The sequence below is a fragment of the Ranitomeya imitator genome, chromosome 5, assembly GCF_032444005.1.
Source record: "Ranitomeya imitator isolate aRanImi1 chromosome 5, aRanImi1.pri, whole genome shotgun sequence".
NCBI classification, from domain to species: domain Eukaryota; kingdom Metazoa; phylum Chordata; class Amphibia; order Anura; family Dendrobatidae; genus Ranitomeya; species Ranitomeya imitator.
The window spans coordinates 551721604-551734869 of NC_091286.1; positions in this window are offsets into that span (position 1 = coordinate 551721604).

The following is a 13266-nucleotide window of genomic DNA, read 5'->3' on the forward strand; positions in this document are numbered from 1 at the left end:
AGTGGGGTACCGCAGGGGTCAGTATTGGGACCTGTTCTCTTCAACATATTCATTAATGATCTGGTAGAAGGTTTACACAGTAAAATATCGATATTTGCAGATGATACAAAACTATGTAAAGCAGTTAATACAAGAGAAGATAGTATTCTGCTACAGATGGATCTGGATAAGTTGGAAACTTGGGCTGAAAGGTGGCAGATGAGGTTTAACAATGATAAATGTAAGGTTATACACATGGGAAGAAGGAATCAATATCACCATTACACACTGAACGGGAAACCACTGGGTAAATCAGAAAGGGAGAAGGACTTGGGGATCCTAGTTAATGATAAACTTACCTGGAGCAGCCAGTGCCAGGCAGCAGCTGCCAAGGCAAACAGGATCATGGGGTGCATTAAAAGAGGTCTGGATACACATGATGAGAGCTTTATACTGCCTCTGTACAAATCGCTAGTTAGACCGCACATGGAGTACTGTGTCCAGTTTTGGGCACCGGTGCTCAGGAAGGATATCATGGAACTAGAGAGAGTACAAAGGAGGGCAACAAAATTAATAAAGGGGATGGGAGAACTACAATACCCAGATAGATTAGCGAAATTAGGATTATTTAGTCTAGAAAAAAGACGACTGAGGGGCGATCTAATAACCATGTATAAGTATATAAGGGGACAATACAAATATCTCGCTGAGGATCTGTTTATACCAAGGAAGGTGACGGGCACAAGGGGGCATTCTTTACGTCTGGAGGAGAAAAGGTTTTTCCACCAACATAGAAGAGGATTCTTTACTGTTAGGGCAGTGAGAATCTGGAATTGCTTGCCTGAGGAGGTGGTGATGGCGAACTCAGTCGAGGGGTTCAAGAGAGGCCTGGATGTCTTCCTGAAGCAGAACAATATTGTATCATACAATTATTAGGTTCTGTAGAAGGACGTAAATCTGGGGATTTATTATGATGGAATATAGGCTGAACTGGATGGACAAATGTCTTTTTTCGGCCTTACTAACTATGTTACTATGTTTAGAGGATTTTGTTTTGTTCCAATCTCCTCGCTGTGGATTGTTTTAGAAATGTTCTTACCTCCCTTCTGAGTATGTTTTCCTGTGTCTTCTTTGTTCAAGTCTAATGTTTTTCTTCCCGTCCCCTCTTCTTCTAGTGTGGCCATTATACAGTATGGAGCATCATGTGTTGCCATTATACAGTATGGAGCATCATGTATGGCCTTTACACAGTAGGCAGCATCATATATGGTCATTATACAGTAGGCACCATCATGTGGGGCAATTATACAGTATGGAGCACTATGTGAGGCCCATTTCACTGTATGGAGGAATATGTGAATTTAGTTTGACATCCCTGGCTTAAAGGGTTATTCTCACCATGAAAAGGGTTACAATTGCAAAGAGGTTGTAAAAAACAAACAACTTGGCAATTTTACTTTGGAATAAAAATCCTCTTCATTCTCAAGAACAGACCTCCACTGCAATCAGTGCCTAGTATCTTTGGCTTGGAGTGCAGTGCTTACAAGCTCTTTGCTATATAGACGCTATAGCATGCTAATGTAGGAGATTTTCTAATCTAAAACCACAGTATTCCGGTTAAATTGCACTTTGCGATAAATAAGTGGATTTTAGATTGCAGTTTGGGCACTCGGTCTCTAAAAGGTTCGCCATCAGTGGTATAGTACATAACACCCAGTACATAGATTAGTATATGGCTCAAATAGAACAGACCTGGGCAAAATGTGGAAATCGGACCGGGATATCTGTGATAACAAAACACCCGGAAACACTGGTCCGCAGGTCGCAATATACAGTTGACCTGCATTCAGATGTATCAGGGGCTCTGTGAGGGCTCCTGCTCTATACAGGGGGCTCTGTGAGGGCTCAAATTGTACATAGGGAGAGCTGTGTGGGGGCTCTCCCTGTAGTATATCTTTTACATGATATTGTTATATGGAATAATGCAGTCTACTACACGATTCCATACTTTTATTTGTAGTATACTATCAGATACCAGACATATAATGTAATATAATATATAGGTACATGGACAGGCTCTGCCGTTTCCCACAGTAATCACATAACCAAGAGGATGCACTTCGCACACTTGCTGTCGTGTGCCAACTAGAGTCTGCAGTGTTCTATTCACTGACAGCGAACACTAGTTGTCACCTGACTGCTAGGGATGAGCGAAACGGGTCGGTCATTTTCTTAAGTCGCCGACTTTTGGCAAAGTCGGGTTTCATGAAACCCGACCCGATCCCTGTGTGGGGTCGGCCATGGGGTACGCGACTTTCGCGCCAAAGTCGCTTTTCAATGATGCGAAAAGCGCCATTTCTCAGCCAATGAAGGAGGACGCAGAGTGTGGGCAGCGTGATGACATAGGTCTCAGTCCCCACCATCTTAGGTAAGGGCATTACAGTGATTGGCTTGCTTTCTGCGGCGTCACAGGGGCTATCAAGGGGCGTTCCCGCCGACCGCCATCTTACTGCTGCTGATCTGAGCATAGGGAGAGGTTGCTGCCGCTTCATCAGAAGCAGGGATAGTGTTAGGCAGGGTACATTAACCCCCAAACCACTTGTGCTGTAGCGATTTCCACTTTCCAACACCACCTTTTGTTTGCAGGGACAGTGGAGGCTACATTTTTTTTTCCTCAGCGCTGTAGCTCATTGGGCTGCCCTAGAAGGCTCCCTGATAGCTGCATTGCTGTTTGTACACCGCTGTGCAAACCAACAGCTTTTTTTAAAGCACAAATCCTGTTGCTCCTTCATTTCTGCACAGCTATCTTGTTTGTTTGTCCACACTTTTGACTTTTTTGTGCAGCAGTCCACTCCTTGTTATTGCTGCCTGCCATACTTTGCTGAGATTACTGCAGGGAGATAGTAATTGTAGGACAGTCCTTTTTTTTTTTGTTTCATTATATCTCTTTAAGCCACTTTCTGCCACAGAAAATATACTCTAATACAGTGGCCCAGATTTATTCACTAGTCTCCCTGAAGAAAAAAAAAAAGGGGTGCAGATTAAAATTGGCAAATCTGTATCACTGGCAGTCCTGTGTGTGGCATCTGTGTCTCATTTTCTGGCACAGAAAACATACAGTCTAAATGTGGGCCTGATTTCTTGCCAATTCTCCCATAAAAAAAAAATAGTGGGAGATTAAGATTGGCATTTCTTCTTCAGTGCCAGTCCTGTGTGTGCCACCTGTCTCAAATTTTGTGCCACATTAAACCTAGTGTGTAATACTGGGCCAGATTTCTTTTAAATTCTCCCTGAAAAAATAAAAATAGTGGGAGATTAAGATTGGCATTTCTGCTTCAATGCCACTCCTGTGTGTGCCACCTGTCTCAAATTTTGTGCCACATTAAACCTAGTGTGTAATACTGGGCCAGATTTCTTTTCAATTCTCCCTGAAAAAAAAAATAGTGGGAGATTAAGATTGGCATTTATGCTTCAGTGCCACTCCTGTGTGTACCACCTGTCTCAAATTTTGTGCCACAATAAACCTAGTGTGTAATACTGGGCCAGATTTCTTTTAAATTCCCCCTGAAAAAAAAAAGTGGGAGATTAAGATTGGCATTTCTGCTTCAGTGCCACTCATGTGTGTGCCACCTGTCTCAAATTTTGTGCCACATTAAACATAGTGTGTAATACTGGGCCAGATTTCTTTTAAATTCTCCCTGAAAAAAAAATAGTGAGAGATTAAGATTGGCATTTCTGCTTCAGTGCCACTCCTGTGTGTGCCACCTGTCTCAAATTTTGTGCCACATTAAACCTAATGTGTAATACTGGGCCAGATTTCTTTTAAATTATCCCTCAAAAAATAAAAATAGTTGGAGATTAAGATTGGTAATTCTGCCTCATTGCCAGTGCTGTGTGTGCCACCTGTCTCAAATTTTGTGCCACATTAAACCTAGTGTGTAATACTGGGCCAGATTTCTTTTAAATTCTGTTATGTTTGCTAATGACAGGTGTTATGAAGGCAATCCAGAAACACAGTGTGCTTAGCGATCAGAGCGCACACAGTGATCTGACAAATACCCAAAAATACAAGAACGAGCTCTGAGACATGGAAACTCTGTAGACTGCACACCTGATCCTATCCTAAACACAACTAAAAGCGGCTGTGGATTGCGCCTAACAACTACCTAGGCAACTCGGCACAGCCTAAGAAACTAGCTAGCCTGAAGATAGAAAAATAGGTCTGACTTGCCCCAGAGAAATTCCCCAAAGGAAAAGGCAGCCCCCCACATATAATGACTGTGAGTAAGATGAAAAGACAAAACGTAGGGATGAAATAGATTCAGCAAAGTGGGGCCCGATATTCTAGGACAGAGCGAGGACAGTAAAGCGAACTTTGCAGTCTACAAAAAACCCTAAAGCAAAACCACGCAAAGGGGGCAAAAAAAACCCCACCGTGCCGAACTAACGGCACGGCGGTACACCCTTTGCGTCTCAGAGCTTCCAGCAAAACAAAAGACAAGCTGGACAGAAAAAAAGCAACAAAAAAGCAAAAGGAACTTAGCTATACAGAGCAGCAGGTCACAGGAACAATCAGGAGAAGCTCAGATCCAACACTGAAACATTGACAAGGAGCAAGGATAGCAGCATCAGGCGGAGTTAAGTAATGAAGCAGTTAACGAGCTCACCAGAACACCTGAGGGAGGAAGCTCAGAAGCTGCAGTACCACTTGTGACCACAGGAGTGAATTCAGCCACAGAATTCACAACAGTACCCCCCCCCTTGAGGAGGGGTCACCGAACCCTCACCAGAGCCCCCAGGCCGACCAGGATGAGCCGCATGAAAGGCACGAACAAGATCGGAAGCATGAACATCAGAGGCAAAAACCCAGGAATTATCTTCCTGAGCATAACCCTTCCATTTAACCAGATACTGGAGTTTCCGTCTAGAAACACGAGAATCCAAAATCTTCTCCACAATATACTCCAATTCCCCCTCCACCAAAACCGGGGCAGGAGGCTCAACAGATGGAACCATAGGTGCCACGTATCTCCGCAACAACGACCTATGGAATACATTATGTATGGAAAAGGAGTCTGGGAGGGTCAAACGAAAAGACACAGGATTGAGAACCTCAGAAATCCTATACGGACCAATAAAACGAGGTTTAAATTTAGGAGAGGAAACCTTCATAGGAATATGACGAGAAGATAACCAAACCAGATCCCCAACACGAAGTCGGGGACCCACACGACGTCTGCGATTAGCGAAAAGTTGAGCTTTCTCCTGGGACAAGATCAAATTGTCCACTACCTGAGTCCAGATCTGCTGCAACCTATCCACCACAGAATCCACACCAGGACAGTCCGAAGACTCAACCTGTCCTGAAGAGAAACGAGGATGGAACCCAGAATTGCAAAAAAATGGAGAAACCAAGGTAGCCGAGCTGGCCCGATTATTAAGGGCGAACTCAGCCAACGGCAAAAAGGACACCCAATCATCCTGGTCTGCAGAAACAAAACATCTCAGATATGTTTCCAAGGTCTGATTGGTTCGTTCGGTCTGGCCATTAGTCTGAGGATGGAAAGCCGAGGAAAAGGATAGGTCAATGCCCATTCTACCACAAAAGGCTCGCCAAAACCTTGAAACAAACTGGGAACCTCTGTCAGAAACAATATTCTCAGGAATGCCATGCAACCGAACCACATGCTGAAAGAACAAAGGTACCAAATCAGAGGAGGAAGGCAATTTAGCCAAGGGCACCAGATGGACCATTTTAGAAAAGCGATCACAGACCACCCAAATGACTGACATCTTTTGAGAAACGGGAAGGTCAGAAATGAAATCCATCGAAATATGTGTCCAAGGCCTCTTTGGGACCGGCAAGGGCAAAAGCAACCCACTGGCACGAGAACAGCAGGGCTTAGCCCTAGCACAAATCCCACAGGACTGCACAAAAGTACGTACATCCCGTGGCAGAGATGGCCACCAGAAGGATCTAGCCACTAACTCTCTGGTACCAAAGATTCCAGGATGACCAGCCAACACCGAACAATGAAGTTCAGAGATAAGTTTATTAGTCCACCTATCAGGGACGAACAGTTTCTCTGCTGGACAACGATCAGGTTTATTCGCCTGAAATTTTTGCAGCACCCGCCGCAAATCAGGGGAGATGGCAGACACAATGACTCCTTCCTTGAGGATACCCGCTGGCTCAGATAAACCCGGAGAGTCGGGCACAAAACTCCTAGACAGAGCATCCGCCTTCACATTTTTAGAGCCCGGAAGGTACGAAATCACAAAGTCGAAGCGGGCAAAAAATAACGACCAACGGGCCTGTCTAGGATTCAAGCGCTTGGCAGACTCGAGATAAGTCAAGTTCTTATGATCAGTCAATACCACCACGCGATGCTTAGCTCCTTCAAGCCAATGACGCCACTCCTCGAATGCCCACTTCATGGCCAGCAACTCTCGATTGCCCACATCATAATTACGCTCAGCGGGCGAAAACTTCCTGGAAAAGAAAGCACATGGTTTCATCACTGAGCAATCAGAACCTCTCTGTGACAAAACCGCCCCTGCTCCAATCTCAGAAGCATCAACCTCGACCTGGAACGGAAGAGAAACATCTGGCTGACACAACACAGGGGCAGAACAAAAACGACGCTTCAACTCCTGAAAAGCTTCCACAGCAGCAGAAGACCAATTAACCAAATCAGCACCCTTCTTGGTCAAATCGGTCAATGGTTTGGCAATGCTAGAAAAATTACAGATGAAGCGACGATAAAAATTAGCAAAGCCCAGGAACTTTTGCAGACTTTTCAGAGATGTCGGCTGAATCCAATCCTGGATGGCTTGGACCTTAACTGGATCCATCTCGATAGTAGAAGGGGTAAAGATGAACCCTAAAAATGAAACTTTCTGCACACCGAAGAGACACTTTGATCCCTTCACAAACAAAGAGTTAGCACGCAGGACCTGAAAAACCATTCTGACCTGCTTCACATGAGACTCCCAATCATCTGAGAAGATCAAAATGTCATCCAAGTAAACAATCAGGAATTTATCCAGATACTCACGGAAGATGTCATGCATAAAAGACTGAAACACAGATGGAGCATTGGCAAGTCCGAACGGCATCACTAGATACTCAAAATGACCCTCGGGCGTATTGAATGCAGTTTTCCATTCATCTCCTTGCCTGATTCTCACCAGATTATACGCACCACGAAGATCTATCTTAGTGAACCAACTAGCCCCCTTAATCCGAGCAAACAAGTCAGATAACAATGGCAAGGGATACTGAAATTTAACAGTGATCTTATTAAGAAGGCGGTAATCAATACACGGTCTCAGCGAACCATCCTTCTTGGCTACAAAGAAGAACCCTGCTCCCAGTGGTGATGACGATGGGCGAATATGTCCCTTCTCCAGGGATTCCTTCACATAACTGCGCATAGCGGCGTGTTCGGGCACGGATAAATTAAATAATCGACCTTTAGGGAATTTACTACCAGGAATCAAATTGATAGCACAATCACAATCCCTATGCGGAGGTAGAGCATCGGACTTGGGCTCTTCAAATACATCCTGATAATCAGACAAGAACTCTGGGACCTCAGAAGGGGTGGATGACGAAATCGACAAAAATGGAACATCACCATGTACCCCCTGACAACCCCAGCTGGATACCGACATGGAATTCCAATCCAATACTGGATTATGGGTTTGTAGCCATGGCAACCCCAACACGACCACATCATGCAGATTATGCAACACCAGAAAGCGAATAACTTCCTGATGTGCAGGAGCCATGCACATGGTCAGCTGGGCCCAGTATTGAGGTTTATTCTTGGCCAAAGGTGTAGCATCAATTCCTCTCAATGGAATAGGACACCGCAAAGGCTCCAAGAAAAACCCACAACGTTTAGCATAATCCAAATCCATCAGATTCAGGGCAGCGCCCGAATCCACAAACGCCATGACAGAAAACGACGACAAAGAGCATATCAAGGTAATGGACAGAAGGAATTTGGACTGTACAGTACCAATGACGGCAGACCTAGCGGACCGCTTAGTGCGCTTAGGACAATCAGAAATAGCATGAGTGGAATCACCACAGTAGAAACACAGACCATTCAGACGTCTGTATTCCTGCCGTTCAACTCTAGTCATAGTCCTATCGCACTGCATAGGCTCAGGTTTAACCTCAGGCAGTACCGCCAAATGGTGCACAGATTTACGCTCGCGCAAGCGTCGACCGATCTGAATGGCCAAAGACAAAGACTCATTCAAACCAGCAGGCATAGGAAATCCCACCATGCCATCCTTAAGAGCCTCAGAGAGACCCTTTCTGAACAAAGCTGCCAGCTCAGATTCATTCCACTGAGTGAGTACTGACCATTTCCTAAATTTCTGACAATATACTTCTATATCATCCTGACCCTGGCACAAAGCCAGCAAATTTTTCTCAGCCTGATCCACTGAATTAGGCTCATCGTACAGCAATCCGAGCGCCAGGAAAAACGCATCGACACTACTCAATGCAGGGTCTCCTGGCGCAAGAGAAAATGCCCAGTCTTGAGGGTCGCCGCGCAAAAAAGAAATAATAATCAAAACCTGTTGAATAGGATTACCAGAAGAATGAGGTTTCAAGGCCAGAAATAGCTTACAATTATTTTTGAAACTCAGAAACTTAGTTCTATCTCCAAAAAACAAATCAGGAATAGGAATTCTTGGTTCTAACATAGATTTCTGATCAATAGTATCTTGAATTTTTTATACATTTATAACGAGATTATCCATTGAAGAGCACAGACCCTGAATATCCATGTCCACACCTGTGTCCAGAATCACCCAAATGTCTAGGGGAAAAAAAAAAAAGTGAACACAGAGCAAAAAAAAAAAAAAAATGATGTCAGAACTTTTTCTTTCCCTCTATTGAGAATCATTAGTTTGGCTCCTTGTACTGTTATGTTTGCTAATGACTAGTGTTGAGCATTCCGATACCGCAAGTATCGGGTATCGGCCGATACTTGCGGTATCGGAATTCCGATACCGAGATCCGATATTTTTGTGATATCGGGTATCGGTATCGGAAGTGTAAAATAAAGAATTAAAATAAAAAATATTGTTATATTCACCTCTCCGGCGGCCCCTGGACATCAGCGGGAGGATCCGGCGTCCGGCACGGCTTCTTTCTTCAAAATGCGCGCCTTCAGGACCTGTGGTATGACGTCCCGGCTTCTGATTGGTCGCGTGCCGCCCATGTGACCGCCACGCGACCAATCAGAAGCCGCGACGTCATTCCTCAGCTAAAGTCCTAGAATGAGCGCCTTTTAGGACCTGAGGAATGACGTCGCGGCTTCTGATTGGTCGCGTGGCGGTCACATGGGCGGCACGCGACCAATCAGAAGCCGGGACGTCATTCCACAGGTCCTGAAGGCGCGCATTTTGAAGAAAGAAGCCGTGCCGGACGCCGGATCCTCCCGCTGATGTCCAGGGGCCGCCGGAGAGGTGAATATAACAATATTTTTTATTTTAATTCTTTATTTTACACTTTAATATGGATCCCAGGGCCTGAAGGAGAGTTTCCTCTCCTTCAGACCCTGGGATCCATGAGGATACATTCCGATACTTGATGTCCCATTGACTTGTATTGGTATCGGATATCGGTATCGGCGATATCCGATATTTTTCGGGTATCGGCCGATACTATCCGATACCGATACTTTCAAGTATCGGACGGTATCGCTCAACACTACTAATGACAGGTGTTATGAAGGCAATCCAGAAACACAGTGTGCTTAGCGATCAGAGCGCACACAGTGATCTGACAAATACCCAAAAATACAAGAACGAGCTCTGAGACGTGGAAACTCTGTAGACTGCACACCTGATCCTATCCTAAACACAACTAAAAGCGGCTGTGGATTGCGCCTAACAACTACCTAGGCAACTCGGCACAGCCTAAGAAACTAGCTAGCCTGAAGATAGAAAAATAGGCCTGACTTGCCCCAGAGAAATTCCCCAAAGGAAAAGGCAGCCCCCCACATATAATGACTGTGAGTAAGATGAAAAGACAAAACGTAGGGATGAAATAGATTCAGCAAAGTGGGGCCCGATATTCTAGGACAGAGCGAGGACAGTAAAGCGAACTTTGCAGTCTACAAAAAACCCTAAAGCAAAACCACGCAAAGGGGGCAAAAAAAAACCCACCGTGCCGAACTAACGGCACGGCGGTACACCCTTTGCGTCTCAGAGCTTCCAGCAAAACAAAAGACAAGCTGGACAGAAAAAAAGCAACAAAAAAGCAAAAGGAACTTAGCTATACAGAGCAGCAGGTCACAGGAACAATCAGGAGAAGCTCAGATCCAACACTGAAACATTGACAAGGAGCAAGGATAGCAGCATCAGGCGGAGTTAAGTAATGAAGCAGTTAACGAGCTCACCAGAACACCTGAGGGAGGAAGCTCAGAAGCTGCAGTACCACTTGTGACCACAGGAGTGAATTCAGCCACAGAATTCACAACAAATTCTCCCTGAAAAAATAAAAATAGTGGGAGATTAAGATTGGCAATTCTGCCTCATTGCCAGTGCTGTGTGTGCCACCTGTCTCAAATTTTGTGCCACATTAAACCTAATGTGTTATACTGGGCCAGATTTCTCTTAAATTCTCCCTGAAAAAAAAAATAGTGGGAGATTAAGATTGGCATTTCTGCTTCAGTGCCAGTCTTGTATGTGCCACCTGTCTCAAATTTTGTGCCACATTAAACCTAGTGTGTAATACTGGGCCAGATTTCTTTTAAATTCTCCCTGAAAAAATAAAAATAGTGGGAGATTAAGATTGGCAATTCTGCCTCATTGCCAGTGCTGTGTGTGCCACCTGTCTCAAATTTTGTGCCACATTAAACCTAATGTGTAATACTGGGCCAGATTTCTCTTAAATTCTCCCTGAAAAAAAAAATAGTGGGAGATTAAGATTGGCATTTCTGCTTCAGTGCCAGTCCTGTATGTGCCACCTGTCTCAAATTTTGTGCCACATTAACCCTCCGTCACATACAACTGATCTGACAGGCGCTTCTCTTTTGCTTTCATTTCTCCTTCCTCACCAGATTGTGAGGAAACCCCCTCCCTCCAGGTAGTCTCCTGTCTCTTGAAGGTCTGTGAAACCTGATATCACAGTTGGATTTCAGAGCTTCAGGGGAGAGGATATAGCTGCACAGATCTCTCAGGCTCATTGTATGTGAATACGTCACATTCAGTAAGGTTGGTATTTTATGTTTTTATTCATCACAATAGTTTATTTAGCTTGTTTTATGAATGTATAGCACAAAATGTGAGGATATTTCATAGAAATAAGGGAGATTTTATAAAAGAAAGTGTGCTGCTCAGGCATATACAGTAGTTCCCTAACATATTCCTTCTCTTGCTTCAGATTATCTGCTGAAATGGAGAGGAAAATGTACAATTTATCCAAACAACTTGATGTTGAGGAAGTAACAAACATGCTGTTAGATGATAGAGACCTCACACTGAATGAGGATTTAGGAGAGGAAAGTGAGATTGATTCTCATGATGAGGTGGAAGAATGTGTCCTGGATTCTGAAACAGAGCAAGATGGTGACAGTGGTGAGGATGAAGAAGTTGGATCATATTATATTGGAAAAGAACTAGTACTTGGAGAGCTACGCAGGAGAAGCGTGAAAACAATCGGTATCCCCTCTCGCCTTCAAGTTCAGCTCAAAAGGTTCCGCCCAGAAGATGATGGTGAAAAGTCACCATCTGCACCACCTCACAAAAGAAGGAGATGCACCACCTGCCAAACGGAAAGCGGAACCAGAAGGCTTTAAAATTATGAATGTCTCAAATGTCATAAAGCAATTTGCCTGACACATGCAAAAATGGTGTGTAATTCTTGCTATTTGCTCTGCAAGTGTGACTTTTCTGGGGAAACCTCAGCATCTACTTCTGATTGAATATGTTTTTAATAGTACTTAAGGTACCTTAAAATTAAGTTTGTGTTCAAAAATTTTCTTTGTACATTTTTTTGAGAGAGTCGAACTGGGGACTATTTGGTGGGAGTTTTGAAAAGTTTGTATTTCATAGTTATTAGTTTTATGTTAAGTAAATTTTTTTTTTGCAACTGATTATGTGTAGTCTCTTTTATTACATCCCTATGAAGGTCACTGATCACTTTTAGAGCACTGAAATTGCAAACATTAGATATTATAGGTATTTTTCCAGCAGGCGCCTGACAGGCACATTGTATGTGAACTCGTTAGTCCGAATATTGTATGTGACGGAGGGTTAAACCTAGTGTGTAATACTGGGCCAGATTTCTTTTAAATTCTCTCTGAAAAAAAAAATAGTGGGAGATTAAGATTGGCAATTCTGCCTCATTACCAGTGTTGTGTGTGGCATCTGTCTCTAATTTTGTGCCACAGAACATATACTGTAAAAGAGTGGGCCACATTTCTTCATTATTCTCCCAGAAAAAATAAAAAGGGGGAGATTTTTATTGGTAGTGTCTGCATCAGCATCAGTCCTGTTAGTGGCATATCTGTCTGCCACTGAAGCTGTGTACTGTTATACATTGGGCCTGATTTTCCCTGCAGTCTCACCCACCTATAAAGGGATATATAAATCCAACAGAAGTTTGAGTTCACCTTGTAACTGGTTTTAAAGTAACAAATACCGTTAGTTTGGTTACGTTTTTCAAACAATGAGGAAGTCTGGTGGAAGAGGTCATGGCCGTGGGCGGTCATTGCCAGCTGGTAATGATGGTAGTGGTGGTGGAGCATCAGGTTGTCGTGGGAAAAGCAATATAGCACCTAAGTCTCGAGTTGTTGAGCCAGGTTCGTCGTCTGGCTACACAAGGCCTCGAACGCTCCCTTTTCTGGGAGTAGGAAAACCGCTTTTAAAGCCGGAGCAGCAAGAACAAGTTTTGGCTTTCCTTGCTGACTCAGCCTCTAGCTCTTTCGCCTCCTCTTCTGAAACTGCTAAATGTAAAAGCAGCGCATCATTAGTGGATGTTCACGGTCAGGGACAAGTCGCTTCCTTGTCTTCTTCACCAAGAACAACAGAGAAGGATGCGTCAGGTGACACAAAGGGTTACTCCATGGAGCTCTTTACACATACCGTTCCTGGGTTAGAAAGTGAAACAGTTAACAGGCCATGCCCATTACAAGTTGAATCGGACATGGAGTGCACAGATGCACAGCCACAGCCAGATTACTATGCTGTTCCTTTGACTCAGACCAGAACATTGCCCTCGCAGTGTACTGATCCAGAATCAGACCCTGATGA